Here is a 14,746-nt window from a genome sequence, read left to right as displayed (position 1 = left end):
CAACAAAACCAATTCTTAAAATTTTTGAAAGATGGTGTATCCAATTCTCTGTAATTTGCCTTAAACTTCAAATCTGTTTGCATATCCTCCCAGTTAGCTAGGATTCAAAATGTTAGCTCTGTACTTCCCTGTATTTTTTTTAAATAAAAACTTCCATACTTTTTTCAAAAATGACTATATTATCTATAGTAGGCTGTTTTTAGTAAAAAAATAAAATAAAATAATAATTAAAATAGTAAAGCAAATAAAGTGCAAGTGACAAATAGCATTAGGGATTTGACATTAAGATACTAAGAATTATGAATTACACAAAAAACACTAAATAACTATTTGAAAAATGTTTAGTGAGCTAAATTCAGACAAAAATTGCTAACATAAATAGGCAGAAATGTGTATGTGAAGAAGTCCTTAAGAAAAATTGACTGAAGGAGGCATGCTCAGTGTGCAAAGCTATAGTCCCAACAACATGGAAGAGAATGAGCAAGGAGGACCTTAAGTTCAAAGTCAGTCTTAGAAACTTGGTGAGATCATGTGAAAAATTAAAAACTTAAAAGATATATAATGGTAAGTATGAGAGGAATCCAAGCATGCCACTATGAAAAGCAATGAATTGCAAGTTAAATCATTAAGCAAAGTAGAAAAAACAATTATAAAAATATTAAAAAACAACTTATAGAGTAGGAGTAATAAGATCATCACTTTGAAAAATTTGATTGTTAATGTATTATTCCAAAACACATTTTAAACCAAAAGCACTAACAGAATTAAATCTAAAACAAGGAACAGCCAAGGTAGTTCCATCAGAAAGTGTGGCAAGAAACAGAGTATGACCTACTCCCAGAGAAACACTGGGCTCTCCAGCCCTAGGCTGGTGGGAGTGGTGGGGATAAAAGGGAAAAGTTGTAGCCTCTGCCCTGAAGACACCCGGAGGTTCTACTGAAAATGCCTACTGGTTGTCCCAAGCCATAAAGAACCTGGAAACCTCTTCTCCCACCTAGATGATCTGATGGTGGCTTTGAGCTGTCTTGCCTTGTACCCAGGACCCCTGGGCTGCCAAGTCTCTTGGCCCAATTCTGTCCATCCTAGCTGAAGGTGTCATTAAGAAAATGACACCTTGGGGTTGGGATGTGTCTCAAGTGGTAGCACGCTTACCTGGCATGCGTGTAGCACGGGTTCGATCCTCAGCACCACATACACCACATGTGTCCACCGAAAACTAAAAAATAAATATTAAAAAATTCTCTCTCTCTCTCTCTCTCTCTCTCTCTCTCTCTCTCTCTCTCAAAAAAAAAATGACACCTTGGATGGTGGGTTTGTAGCATGGCAAAAAGAAAACATGGAAGCCAACAAAACATGTGGAGGCAAACAGGGAGTTTTATGGTTCAAGAAGGTTACTGGACATCAAAAAGCTTGGACAATAAGTGCATACTAGGGCACACTTTGACTTCTCCTTAATGTCTTCAGGAGACCACATCTGTTCAGTTAGCTCAAGAGGACATGGAGAATATGTTGATCATGAGAAGAATGTACCTTTTGCCAGACTGGTTTTATGTAAAAGAAATTTTTTCACATTATAACCATTGTTTGCTGTGTGTATTTTACTTCTCATAACTGTATATATATATATATATTTGACAATGCTAAGTACTTATTTGAAAATATCTAGACTTTCTAGATATTCTAAAGTGCTTGATGCATATCAAAATTAGAAGTGGCAAAATATAACATATTTTCTAAATTTATTTTTATAAAATTCTTATGAAATATTTTTGGGTGGGTGAATAGCAAAATTCTTTTTTGGGTAATGCATATTGCGTGCTGGTTCTCTGGAGCACCCTGCCAGTGTGTTTACAAAGAGGCAAGAGTAAGCATTGTTCCTATATCTTTGGGTTTTGTTTTACTTTGTTGTGCGCATAATATATATATATATATATATATATATATATATAGAGAGAGAGAGAGAGAGAGAGAGAGAGAGAGAGAGAGTCCTAATGCACATCTAGTGTTTCTAGATGCTTAAGTGGTTGCCAGTGTATGAATCTGTAAAGAAATTTTTTCTGTTTTATGTTGAAATTACTAGGAATAATTGTCTTCTGAAAATTTGAGCATCGCACCACACTGTATTGGTGAAGAGCCAAAAAATTCATATTTTGAAGACATACTCAAAGAATTTTTATTACATATATGCAGTTTCTTTAAGACTGCCATGTACATAGTGGTCAAATTGAGTCCTTAATTGAAAGGTCTATTTGTCTAGATGATTAGAATTTACTGGTCTGAGGTTGTAGCTCAATGGTAGTGTACTTGCCTAGCATGTGCGAGGCTCTGGGTTCGATCCTCAGCATCACATAAAAATAAATAAATAAAGTAAAGGTATTGTGTCCAACTACAACTAAATAAATAAATAAATACTTTAAATAAAAATATCATTTAAATAAGGCTAAATGGTCTCTCTGATATGCTGATGCTAACACACAATAATGTGGGGGAGATAAGAAGAGAAGTTCACCAGAAGAGACAAAATGGGGAGTGAGGATGAAACTAAAAAAGACAATAGATTGAATATGACATAACTTTCCTATGTTGATATAAAAATATACAACCAGTGTAACTTCATATTGTGTATAACCACAAGAATGAGAGTTATAAACCATGTGTGTATAATATGATAAAGAACATTCTACCGTCATGTATATCTAAAAAGAACAAAATTAAAAATTTACAAAAACAAATATGAAATCTAAAAAAAATACAACTTTATGTAATCTACAGGAGACTCTAAGAGAACAAGTAGAATGGAAGCAAAAGAATAGAAAATTGTGTCCAAAAGAAAGCTGGAGTGGCCAAATTATGATATGAAACACAGTTTAAAACAAGAAAATTCATGAGATAAAATATGTTAAAAAAAAACTTGGAAAAGAGGCAAAGTAGAATATTATATAAAGATAAAAAAGGAACTTTCCCTAGAATACTGCAATAAAAAGAGATATAATTCATATCAATTTCCCAGATATAAAAATGTAAGAATGAGAGATTTAAATACAGAAATAAAAAGCAACACTTTAATGCCAGGGGCACCAATTCCCACTTACTGTAAAGGAAAAGTCAAACAAAATAGAAATAACACATCAGAAGACTTTGAAAAATATTTTAAACTAATTTGACTATTTGACTCATATATTATATGCTCTCAAAAGCAATGGAATATTAAACTGGATTAAACAACTGGTAATAAATAAAACAAAGGTTAATAGGTATGAAAATATTAAAACTATTTTGTAAACATCATAGAATAAATTTAGAAATCAAAAGTGGAAAAGATGTTTAAAAATCCACACATATGTGGAAATTGATTGAACACTCTTGAACATGGTCTTGTTCTAGAATTAAAAGATAAAATTAGGGCTGGGGTTGTAGCTCAGTGGTAGAGTGCTCACCTGGTATGTGCATGGCCCTGGGTTCAATCCTCAGCACCAAATATAAATAAAATAAAGGTATTGTGTCAACTACAACTAAAAAATATATATATTTAAAAAAGAGAAAAAAATTAAAGACCTTTGTACTCTTCAGTGTTATTTGGAGTCTCCATGTAAATATCTATAAAACTACCAATGTTATTTTTTTTCAGAAACAGAAAAACCTATTGTAGAAATTTTAGAGCAACACAAAATTTTATGAATACCTCAAAATTTTCAAATTACAAACAAACTTGAGTGAATGTTCTTTTATTACTTAAAAACATTGAAAGCTACAACATTCAATTGGGCAATACTGACATCAAGTTAGAAAAATAGACATAGTAAATTATGAGTGTAATAAACCATCACATATTCAGCAAATTAAGACATTTGTACAACAATGTTTGTTACATCTTTATTCAACAGACCTACAATGGGAAAAAAATTTTCCCTTTAAGTGAGTGAATGAAGAAATTTTTAATATAAAAAATGTATGGCAGAATTCTACTTATATTAGATACCTGAATAAAATAAAACAAAAACAAACCCAACAAGCAAGAAAACAAACCAAAAAAAAGCTTTCTTAATAGAAATTATATTGGCATTAGTGATGGGAGAAGAAAGAAATGAGCCTTTTTTTAAACATGGGAATTGTTTTATTAATTTTTGAGACATAAACTATCTACAGATATGTTACATAACAATTTGGATTAAGTTTCCTGAACAGTATACACGATTGTTTGAGAGAGCAAGTTTTGTTTTGTGGTTTTGATCACAATCAAAATTTCAAACAACACAGAAAAGATAAAAAGAATTGCAAAATATTTTAAAGCTATCATTAAAATGCTATGGTCTTTTTCTTATAAATAAGAATGAACTTATAAATATATAGATTAAGGACATGCATGTTATGAAGTTACTAGAAATTCTGAGGCAGAAATATTGTAATTTCAAGGCCATTATAATAACTCAGTAAGAACCATTCTACAAATATAAATGTATAGAAGCTGGGGATGTAGCTCATTTTTTAGAGCACACCTGAATTTTATCCCTATTACATTAACATATAGAAAATATGCATTACTATGTACGTGGGCAGGATAAAAAAGGCAATCCAGATAAAATATAAAAGTCATTTAAAAAGGTGTAATATTATACAAGCAAATTAAAGTACATATTATTTTACTGGCAATAGAAACAAGTATCATGCACCTCTTTATTGCAACTTACATTCTCCTAATTAGGGAAGTAATGGAAATTACCACCTAATATAAAATATGGACAAAAATAAAACACTATTAATCGATATGAGGAAACCTACTCTACAACATGAAACCTACATGATAAAATGAAAGGGAAAAAAGGAGGAAAACTTAACCAACAATTTTTTATATAACCAAAAATATATTATTTTACAAAACCTTTCATATAACTATAATTTGCAACTCTAACTATAGCCCCGAAAAGAGCATTCATTGTGAATTCTGACTCTCATTTACAGAAAATCTATTCCAAGTATTTATAAAGAGCTCTGATAAGGGAATTTTAATGAATAAATAAAGTAACATTAGAGAAACTCATTTATAAGTTTTTTTTACAATGGTTGATCTAGAGTTCCCCAAAATGTGCACAGATTTCCTAGAGACCCCAAAATAATGGAAGATCTGTTAAAACATGCTGACCCTTACAAGCAAAGGTGAGTTTTGGTGGTTAATTCAAATGAATTAGATATCATTATAGAAAAACAGAGGACTTTAATTTAAAAGCATGACAAAATTAGGGAAAATTATGTTCGATAATAGCAAACAAGAAAAACAAACCTAAGCTTCTGAAAAATCTTTTTGGCTAGATAACTTCTCCATCAAAAATTTTAAGTTTGTCTTCCTCTTTGACCTTTGGGACTCTCAGTTTTATCCCATGCCATGTAGAGACAACAATATTTTACATCACTGAATTACTCTTAAGTACTACTTATCCAAAGTGAAGGATATAAACATACCAAGAAAAGAAGAGATTAAAGACTAAAATAATGTAATTCACATTTTATCTGTGCAAAAAAACAAATGCCCTTTTTCTTGAAATCACAAATCTGAAACTCATTCCTACAAAAAAGTTCCCAAAAGATATTCTGCATGAAAAGAAAATTAAATAATAATAATGAATGAAGAATTCTGAAGGAACATTATGCTTACCTAGGAAAGCCAAGTTTTTGTAGTTCTCTAACATCACATCTCTGTATAAGTTTCTCTGAGCTGGTTGAAGGCATTCCAACTCCTCTTCAGTGAAATTAATGGCCACATCCCTGAATGTCAACAGCTCCTGAAATAATAGGTAAATAAATAGCACATTGACCACATGATCATTTGCAGAGTTTGTAATTTAACTTTATTTAAAATGAGAGTTTGTACAAAGACTCTCATGTAGGTGATCAATTTAATTATTTATTAAGATACATTTAAACACAGTGATATCATTATCTACCTTTGACTAATAAGTGACAAAAGGGTATATATACTCCGCTTTTATGAAATAAAATATAAAACTCAGGCATCACCACAAAAATATACATTCTGTAACTTTTTATTGCATGAGCTAAATGGTACATATCTCTCAGATGAGAAAATTATGGTAATTAAGAAAGAGAATTCTCAAGTTGAATCTTATTCATTAGTTCTGGGATGGAGCTGGGTTTTCTAAATATGTAGCAAGCTGTCTAGTGATTCCAATACCAGTTGTATCAGACAAACTTTTTAAATGCAACAAGGTAAACCACTTAAAGGAAACATTGACTAATAAATTTGAGTTCAAATAATTTATGCTATTTATGTTTGTTATTAAAATAGCAAATAGCAAGAAAAAGCAAGGCCCCTTATAAGCAAGTGGAATTGGAATAAAGATATATTGTGTTTCTAGGTATGATGACACACAGCTGCAATCCCAGAAGCTTGGGAAGGTGAGGTAAGAGAATTACAAATTCAACACCAGCTTCAACAACTTAGCAAGACTCTGTTATTAATAAAAAGTGCTGCATATAAGGTTCTGTGGTTAAATGTTCCTTGGATCAACCCCAGCATCAAAATAATAATAATAATAATAATAATAATAATAATAACAACAACAAAACAACAAGTCTAATTTGGAAGCCCAAATACCTCTACTACACAATATGACTCATATGACTTTTCTTATTATTTTAGAACTTGGTTAGTAACACTTATTAATATATATATATATATAATCTCCTGGTTTTTTGTTTTGTTTTGTTTTGTTTTTGGCTTACTGTCTAGTAACTGGAATGGAATATGGAATGGACAATGGCCAACATTTGGTAGGAGAAATTTAACCTCTGGAAACTTTCTGGTTAAAGATTTCTTCTCTCACTCAGGATAATTTCTTCTCTTTTTCAGACCAGAGAAGAAATATTGGTAAGGAGTTGTATTTATCACCTGAAGAAATGCAGGCAGTCAAAAACACTTATTGGAGAAAAGACAGCCTCTTCCACAAATGGAGCTGAGAAAACTGGAAATCCATATGCAGTGAAATGAAATTAAGCTCCAATCTCCCACCATGCAAGAAACTCAACTCAAAGTGAATCAAGAACCTAGGAATTTAACCAGAGACTCTGAACCTAGCAGAAGAAAAAGTAGGTCTTAATCTTTATCATGTGAGATTAGGCCCCAATTTCCTTAAGAGGACTCTGAAAGTGCAAGAAATAAAATTAAGAATCAATAATGGGAAGGATTCAAACTGTAAAGCTTCTTTGCAGCAAATAAAACAATCATTGATGATAAATCAATGATTCATCAATCACCTCAATTATGAAGAAAGAACCTACAGAATGGGAGTAAATTTTTACCACACACACACACACACACACACACACACACACACATCAGCTAGAGTACTAACCTTTAGGATATATAAAGAACACAAACTATTTAACACCAAAAAAGCAAATAACCCAATCGATAAATGGACTTAAGTAACTGAACAATTCTCAGAAGAAGATATGCAATCAACAAATATATTTCTCTAATTGCTAGGAAGGTTGTTATATATATATATATATATATATCAACCTTCCTAGCAATTAGAGAAATGCAAATCAAAACTGCTTGTAAGATGTTATCTCACTCTAGTCAGAGTAGCAGTTATAAGGAATATAAGCAACAATAGGGGTTGGTGAGGATGTGGAAGAAAAAACCCAAATTATCCATTATACCCTTACATTGCTGGTAAGACTGCAAATTGGTGCAACCCATCTAGAAAGCAGGAAGAAAATTTCCTTAAAAACTTGGAATAAAACCACCATTTATTTGACTCAGCTATCCCACATCTTGGTTCATACCCAATGGACTTATAAATAGCATACTACAGTGACACATCTATATCAATGTTTATAGCAACACAATTCACAATAGGTAAGTTTTAGAACCAATTTAGATGTCCTTCAATAGATGAATGGATAAAGAAACTGTGGTATATATACACACATTGGAATATACTCAGCATTAAAATGAATATAATCATGGCATTTGCAGATGAATGGATGGAGTTTGAGAATATCATACTAAGTGAAGTAACCAATCCCAAATAATGAAAGGTCAAATGTTTTCTCTGCCAAATGGAGGTTGATCTATATAATGAGGGTTACAAGAAGCAGCATGAGAGTAATGAAAGAACTTTGGATAGGACAAAGAAGAGAAAGGAGAAAGGAAGAGGCATGGGATAGGAAAGATGGTGGTATGAGATGGCCATCATTACCCTAAGTACATGTATAAAGACATGAATGGTGTGACTCTACCTTGTGTAAAATGAGAGAAATGAAAAATTGTGCTCAACTTGTATACTAAGAATCAAAATACATTATGCTGTCATGTATAACAAATTAGAATAAATAAAATAAATAAATAGTTTTAAAAATGCATGGAAGAGACTTGCCTTCACCTTTCTCTCTCTCTCTCTCTCTCTCTCTCTCTCTCTCTCTCTCTCTCTCTGTATTGCATATATATATATATTTTTTTTTTCTTTAATTTAATATACCTGATTGGATATAAAGCAACCACCAATCCACAACCAAGCAAAGTTCTGGTTCAGTTTCTAATAAGAAGATATTTCAGCCAGAAGTACCTTCAACTCTCCTTTACAAATCAAAAAATAATAAATGTTTCTATGTCATTTTCTAAACATAGCTGAACATGGGCAAAAGAGGCAATAAACAGAGAATTCTTTTATTGGGACACAGTGTAAAGGGAGGACAATGAGAAACATATTAATTTGGACCACAAGAGAATTGGAATCTGGAATTAAGACAAAGAAGATTCAACCTTTTATATTTGGGAATGTGGATGACATGAATGCCTACGGTGAAAATATCATTAAAAGCCTCTGAAAGAAAATTTACTGAAGTGGCACACAATGGTTAACAAATTAGTATCTGCCAGGTACTTTGTCAGCTATAGGCCAAAGCACATACAGATATTAGTAGCCTGCATGGGAGCATTATTCATCAGTGTCCTCCAAAATTATTCCCATTGTAGATGAGAAAACACAGGTTTTCTGGACATTAAATGGCAATTCAGCAGCACAAAGAGAACTACCCAGAGACAAAACTGTATGAAACACCTTCAAAGCCCCTCAAAGGCTGGTTTGCTCCTGACATAGGAGTGTCAGTCTGGAGAAATATCATAACTTCTTAGAATAATATTCACTATCAAAAACATTCAATCAAAGAAAAAAGAACCTTCAAAGAAAAAGAGTAGAAATTTTAGTGAATGTGTCATTCAACAATTTCATTAACATAATTATGAGAAAATATATTCATTTTCCTGAAGCCATAGGGTAGAAAGATAGATGCCCCTTATTTGTTTTTCCTGTAGTAGTTTCCAAAGTTAAGCTCTCAAATTCCATGTGAAATAACCTCCACTTATAATACAGACAAGAAACCTACAAAATGTCCTGAGGGGAATAAATAAATATTTGTTTTAATAATTAAGAATAAAACCTGTTTTTCTTGAAATCTATCTTTATCTGCCTTTTAAAATCCATATTCTTATCCCTGAAGCCAGAAACCATAAAAAGAAAATGTGGGGAAGAGCTTTGAACTGCCAATAAATATATACATATATATGAGATATTTAAGTGTTCATTAAAAATAAAAATTCAACAGCTTCATTAATTAGAATAATATAAAATAAAGCTCCATCATAGATATAATTAAGTAGTAGTGATAAAAATATAAAACAAATGAATACTGATAAACTCAAAGGAGTTTTAAGTTATTATGTATTTGTAAAAACTATTTTGCTATTGAAGATACATTATCACACAGACTAAAATTACAGTACATGTGACCATGATAACATGAAAGAAGACAATAGTACTCATCCAAACACTTGAAAGCCAGGGAGATGGTTCAAGAGAATATTCATCTTAGAAGAGATAAATAATAATCTGTGGGATATTCGGTCACTAGGGCCAGTCACTATTTTGGTCATAGTATATCCAATTTAAAACTTAATATAAAACACTATGTATAACGTTTATATAGATGCCATATGCATGTGTTATTTCACATGTATATATGTTTAAAAAGAAAATATATAGAACTTATGCAAAAATAAAAATCGTCAAAAGCACATACAAGACTCAATTACACTTTCCTCATCATTACAAAGATCACAATTTCCCCCAAATTAACCTACAATATATCCCACCAAAATTGCTATGTACATATATAAATATATAACAGTGCAGTCTACCTTTATGTGTATTCTATAAAGAAGTAACTTATATATATATATATATATATATATATATATATATATATATATATATGGCTGGGGATGTGGCTCAAGCAGTAGAGCGCTCGCCTGGCATGCGTGCAGCCCGGGTTCGATCATCAGCACCATATACAAACAAAGATGTCGTGTCTGCTGAAAACTAAAAAATAAATATTAAAAAATTCTCCTCTCTCTCTCTCTCTCTCTTTAAAAAAATTTAAAAAACTAATATATATATATATATATATATATATATATATATATATATATATATATATGGAAGAGATGGTAGAAGAAAAGAAAAGGGGGAAATACTTGTTACAGAAAGGAAGCAAATTATATTCCATTCTTATATGTTTATGTAAAAATTAATATTAAGTATAACAATATATTGAATATTAAGTATAACAATAATGAAATAATAAAAAAATCAACATTCTTTATTTTAAATAAAATAAGAAACCAAAGCATGGAGTTAAAAAATTCATCTACAAAGCTATATAGAACTTTAACCATAAAACTTTGCAATTATAAGAGCAGAAGAAGTACTTATCATGACCTGAAATTTATGTATAGTTTGAAATTATAATATTACAATAATATCAAGAAATCACAATATAAACGAAATCCAAATATAATTCCATATATGTGAAAATTGTATACTTACCTGACAAGAAAAGTCTAGATAAATCAAAACATAACAAGGCCAATCTCAGCCACTTTGATAGACTCTGTCTCAATATAAAAATAAAAGTATCAGGGTAGCAGCTCAGTAATAAAGTATCTCTCAGTTTAACTATCATTAACAACAGCAATAAAATAATCAAATAAATAAATAAAAAGGGAAATAAAGATAAAAGTTAGAAAAAAAAATAAATTAGTGTGAAAGTGAGCCTTAGGCCACAGCTCCTCTTCTACAAGAAAATGGCCTTTGAAGATTTGATTATGAGAACTGTCCCACCAGCCAGTCAGCAATGTCTAGGAAGAAACCTGGCTGCAGGCACACACTTGCCACATAGTTTTTCAGTCAGGTGCTGAAGATGTCCTTTGAGGATAACGACATACTCCCAGCCTGAATGGCCAGTAGGACTGAGGGCATCCTGCCCCAGTGGAGAGCTTAGCCCAGCAGACTCCAGAGACTACCCAGAGTCCCAATCTGCTAGTTCCCTTTCCCGCCATAGCCAGTCTCATGGTCCAACAGTCTCCCTCCCACAGCCTTCCTCTCCAGGCCACTGCTCACCATTTTCTGATGCTCAGAAACTGGGTCAACTCCCTAGGGAGCTTCAGCAACTACACAGCAGAGCAACCTGGGACTCCAATCTCAAGAGTGAAGTCCAGAGCTGAACTGAAGAAATGGTGGAGTCAGGAGAAAAAGAGTGATTGAGGAAGCCCAACAGCTCCTCCCTGGCTGCACAGGTGATTGGTCAGTTCTCACTAAGTGTCCTGATTGGACAGGGTTTAAGACCATGCCCCTTTAATCTCAGATCAGTGAGCCTTCTCTTTAAGAGACAGGGAATATTATCAAATCCAGGCATCAACAAGGCTAGAATGACAGGTTGCAGCTTTATTTTTTATTTTTATTTTTTAAGTTGTACCCCAGAGCCTCCAAGCTGCCACTATTTTAACTCAAGATTTTCTTCCAGAAGTGAGATCTAGCCCAACTAGAAGAACATTTGCATTTAAACTTATATATAAGATCATTTCAGTTGATGTATTATATATGCCTATATATTATTCAGGAATGAAAATAATATAATGACAACTACTATAAAATTTTATTTAACTTTTTCTGATCTCTTTTCTTTTTATGTTATAGATTGAACTAGAAAGTAACCCCCTAAAGCAAAAATGCCCAGCAAAAACAACACATAAAACACATGATAAATTAAATTTGCCTAGTATTCACATTAATAATAATAATAATAATAATAATAATAATAATAATAATAATAACATTAAAAGAAACAGTTGAAATTGATATTAACAACATAACCCAGAATATCCAGAATATTACCTTTATGGGACTAATAAAATACTAAGCCTTCATGTTTGACTTTCTCCATCATATCTAAGTTCTCAGTTATCCACATTTCAGATTTGAAATCTATGGATACCTGATGTCAGGGACTTAAAGGGCCTGGTCTCTCTCTTTATTTCTCCTCAGGCCCAAAAAATTAGAAAAAGAAATGTCTGAGGGGGAGCAGAAAGCTCCAACCGGGAAGTGTCCAAAAATAGGTCATTTTTTCCTAATTTAAAGTAGTCACAGATTTTTTCCCATTACAGATATCAGAGAGTAAATAAAGAAAGATGAAGTTCTAGGGGGATGCATAGCCTGCAATCTTTCCCAGTGTTGACCTATTGTTTGAATACATAAAACTTACACTTATTTGGAAATTTGAGTTTAGATAGAGTGGCCAGGCTGTAATATTTGTTTCCTGCTGTGGACAAATTCCCACAATTAATGAGAAGGTTGGCTGGGACTCAGGATGGGCTGTGTCTGATTTCAAAGCATAAACACCTCCATGAAATCAGAAGACTCTTGCAACATTTCTTATGCTTCCCAAATTGGAAAGTCACAATTATTCAAAGAAGCGGAATTTGTGATATATGTATATAAAATTAGTCCTATTAATTACACAGTAAAACACAAATAGATTCTCTTATGTCTTTTAAATCATCTTGGAGCTCCCAGTTAAGTATCCAGGGAATCCTACTTCAGATTTTCAGGACAAATAATGAACACATGATGAAAGTGAGAAGAGGTGGAAAAGAAGCCTCAGGTCCCTAAGCTTTTCTTTATTTAGCAGTGGAGTCAATTGGTGTTACCCTCCTGAAGCTCATTTTTGAGGAAGAAAATGGCAGTGGGCTGAAACAAGGGTCTGGATTCTATAAGCTTCATTTAGGGTGGGAAAGGAAGGCAAATACTGGGGTTCCTTTTATTGAGTTCCACTTATCAATTAGAGTGAGAAAGGAGTGTGAATAGGAAATTTCCTGGGGCTTATTGTATTGGGGACATGTGACCCATTTTGGGGAGAAGAGTGTCAAGTGACAGTCATGTGCAAGTTCCTTTTGTGTTTTTTTTTTTTTTTTTTTTTTTTGCTTTGGCTGACCTGGGATTTTAAATGACAAAAGTTAGGAAAAATGGTTTTAGACATATTTTCCATGTTTTTCAAAATTTGCATCAAGGGCAAACACCAGTTAAAAAAACCTCAACACCCCTTTACATAAAAAATATAAATTGATATTGAAGAGGTGGAAATTTTAATCAAGGTTTATTAATTATAGAACAAGTTGAACTAGGGGGATGTAAAGGACCACCAAGCCCTATGTTTTTAAAACAAAGGAGGACATGGGTTACACAGGCATGCAGCATTTTTTTTCTTATTTTTATAGAGAGCATTGAGTAAAGAAGACCAAGGTGGGACATATAATTACTGGCAGTAGCATGAAACATCAGAGAATTGAAATCTGGATTTCAGACAAGGAAGAGTTGATACATTGGGTTTGCTCATGTGAATGACATAAGTGCCCACATGGGAAGGTGAAAAACCAGCCTCTACCTCACAACAAAGCCTGTCCAAGGAAAGGACATCACCTTTGTCCTTGGAAAAACCCACAGAGCACTCCTAGGCACATTCTCACCCTGCTAAGTTGTTTATCTACAAATAACAGGAGAGATCTGCTGAGACAGGTGTCCCTGACTCAGTCAGGCTAGGTGAGGATCCATAGCAACCCCCAGTAGCCACCAATCAGCATGAGACAGGGAAATACCTGGGATGCCAGATGACCCTCCCAGTAGTTTATGGGGGTTGATAACATGTTGGGAAACCATGTAGTTCAGCATGAACACCCCTCTTGGCTTAAACCAATCAGGTCAAATGAATACCCCTTTTTTACTGACCAATCACCCCTACCCAACTTGTTCCCACCAGTGAATGTGCTAATCATGTTTTAGAGTTGTTATTTGATTTTCCCATGGTGTGTGATGATTTGCTATTATGTATGTGAAGTCCCTGCCCTCTCCAAAGAATGTATAAAACTGCTGCCAACCCTGGGCTCGGGGCCTCTCACTGTCACCAGTTGCTGTGTGTGCGTGCGCGGAGGACCAAGCTAGCTTGCAATAAACACCTCTTTGCTGCTTACATCGATCTTGGGTCTCTGGTGGTCTTTTGGGTGTCCTGAATTTGAGCATAACAAAGGTTATAAGCTTCTGAAAGAAAATTGATGTCAGATAATGGTTAAGCATTATCTACACAGTAACTTCAAGGTGTTTTGTCAGGTGTGGAAGAAGAGCACCTACATATATTAATAGCCCCCATGAAACCATTATCCAACTGAGTGCCCTAAAAACATCCAATTGTATAGATGAGAAAACACAGACTCCTAGATATCAAATGCTTTCTCAGCAGCATGTGTCAGATCTGAGAAATTCCCAGGACAGAGTGTATGAAATTCATTCTAACATTCTCAATGTCTAGTTTACCCCACTTATACAGGATGTTTTTG

This window comes from Marmota flaviventris, chromosome 1 (assembly GCF_047511675.1).
Source record: "Marmota flaviventris isolate mMarFla1 chromosome 1, mMarFla1.hap1, whole genome shotgun sequence".
In the NCBI taxonomy this organism is placed as follows: Eukaryota; Metazoa; Chordata; class Mammalia; order Rodentia; family Sciuridae; genus Marmota; species Marmota flaviventris.
Note: the sequence above shows the minus strand (reverse complement) of the source record.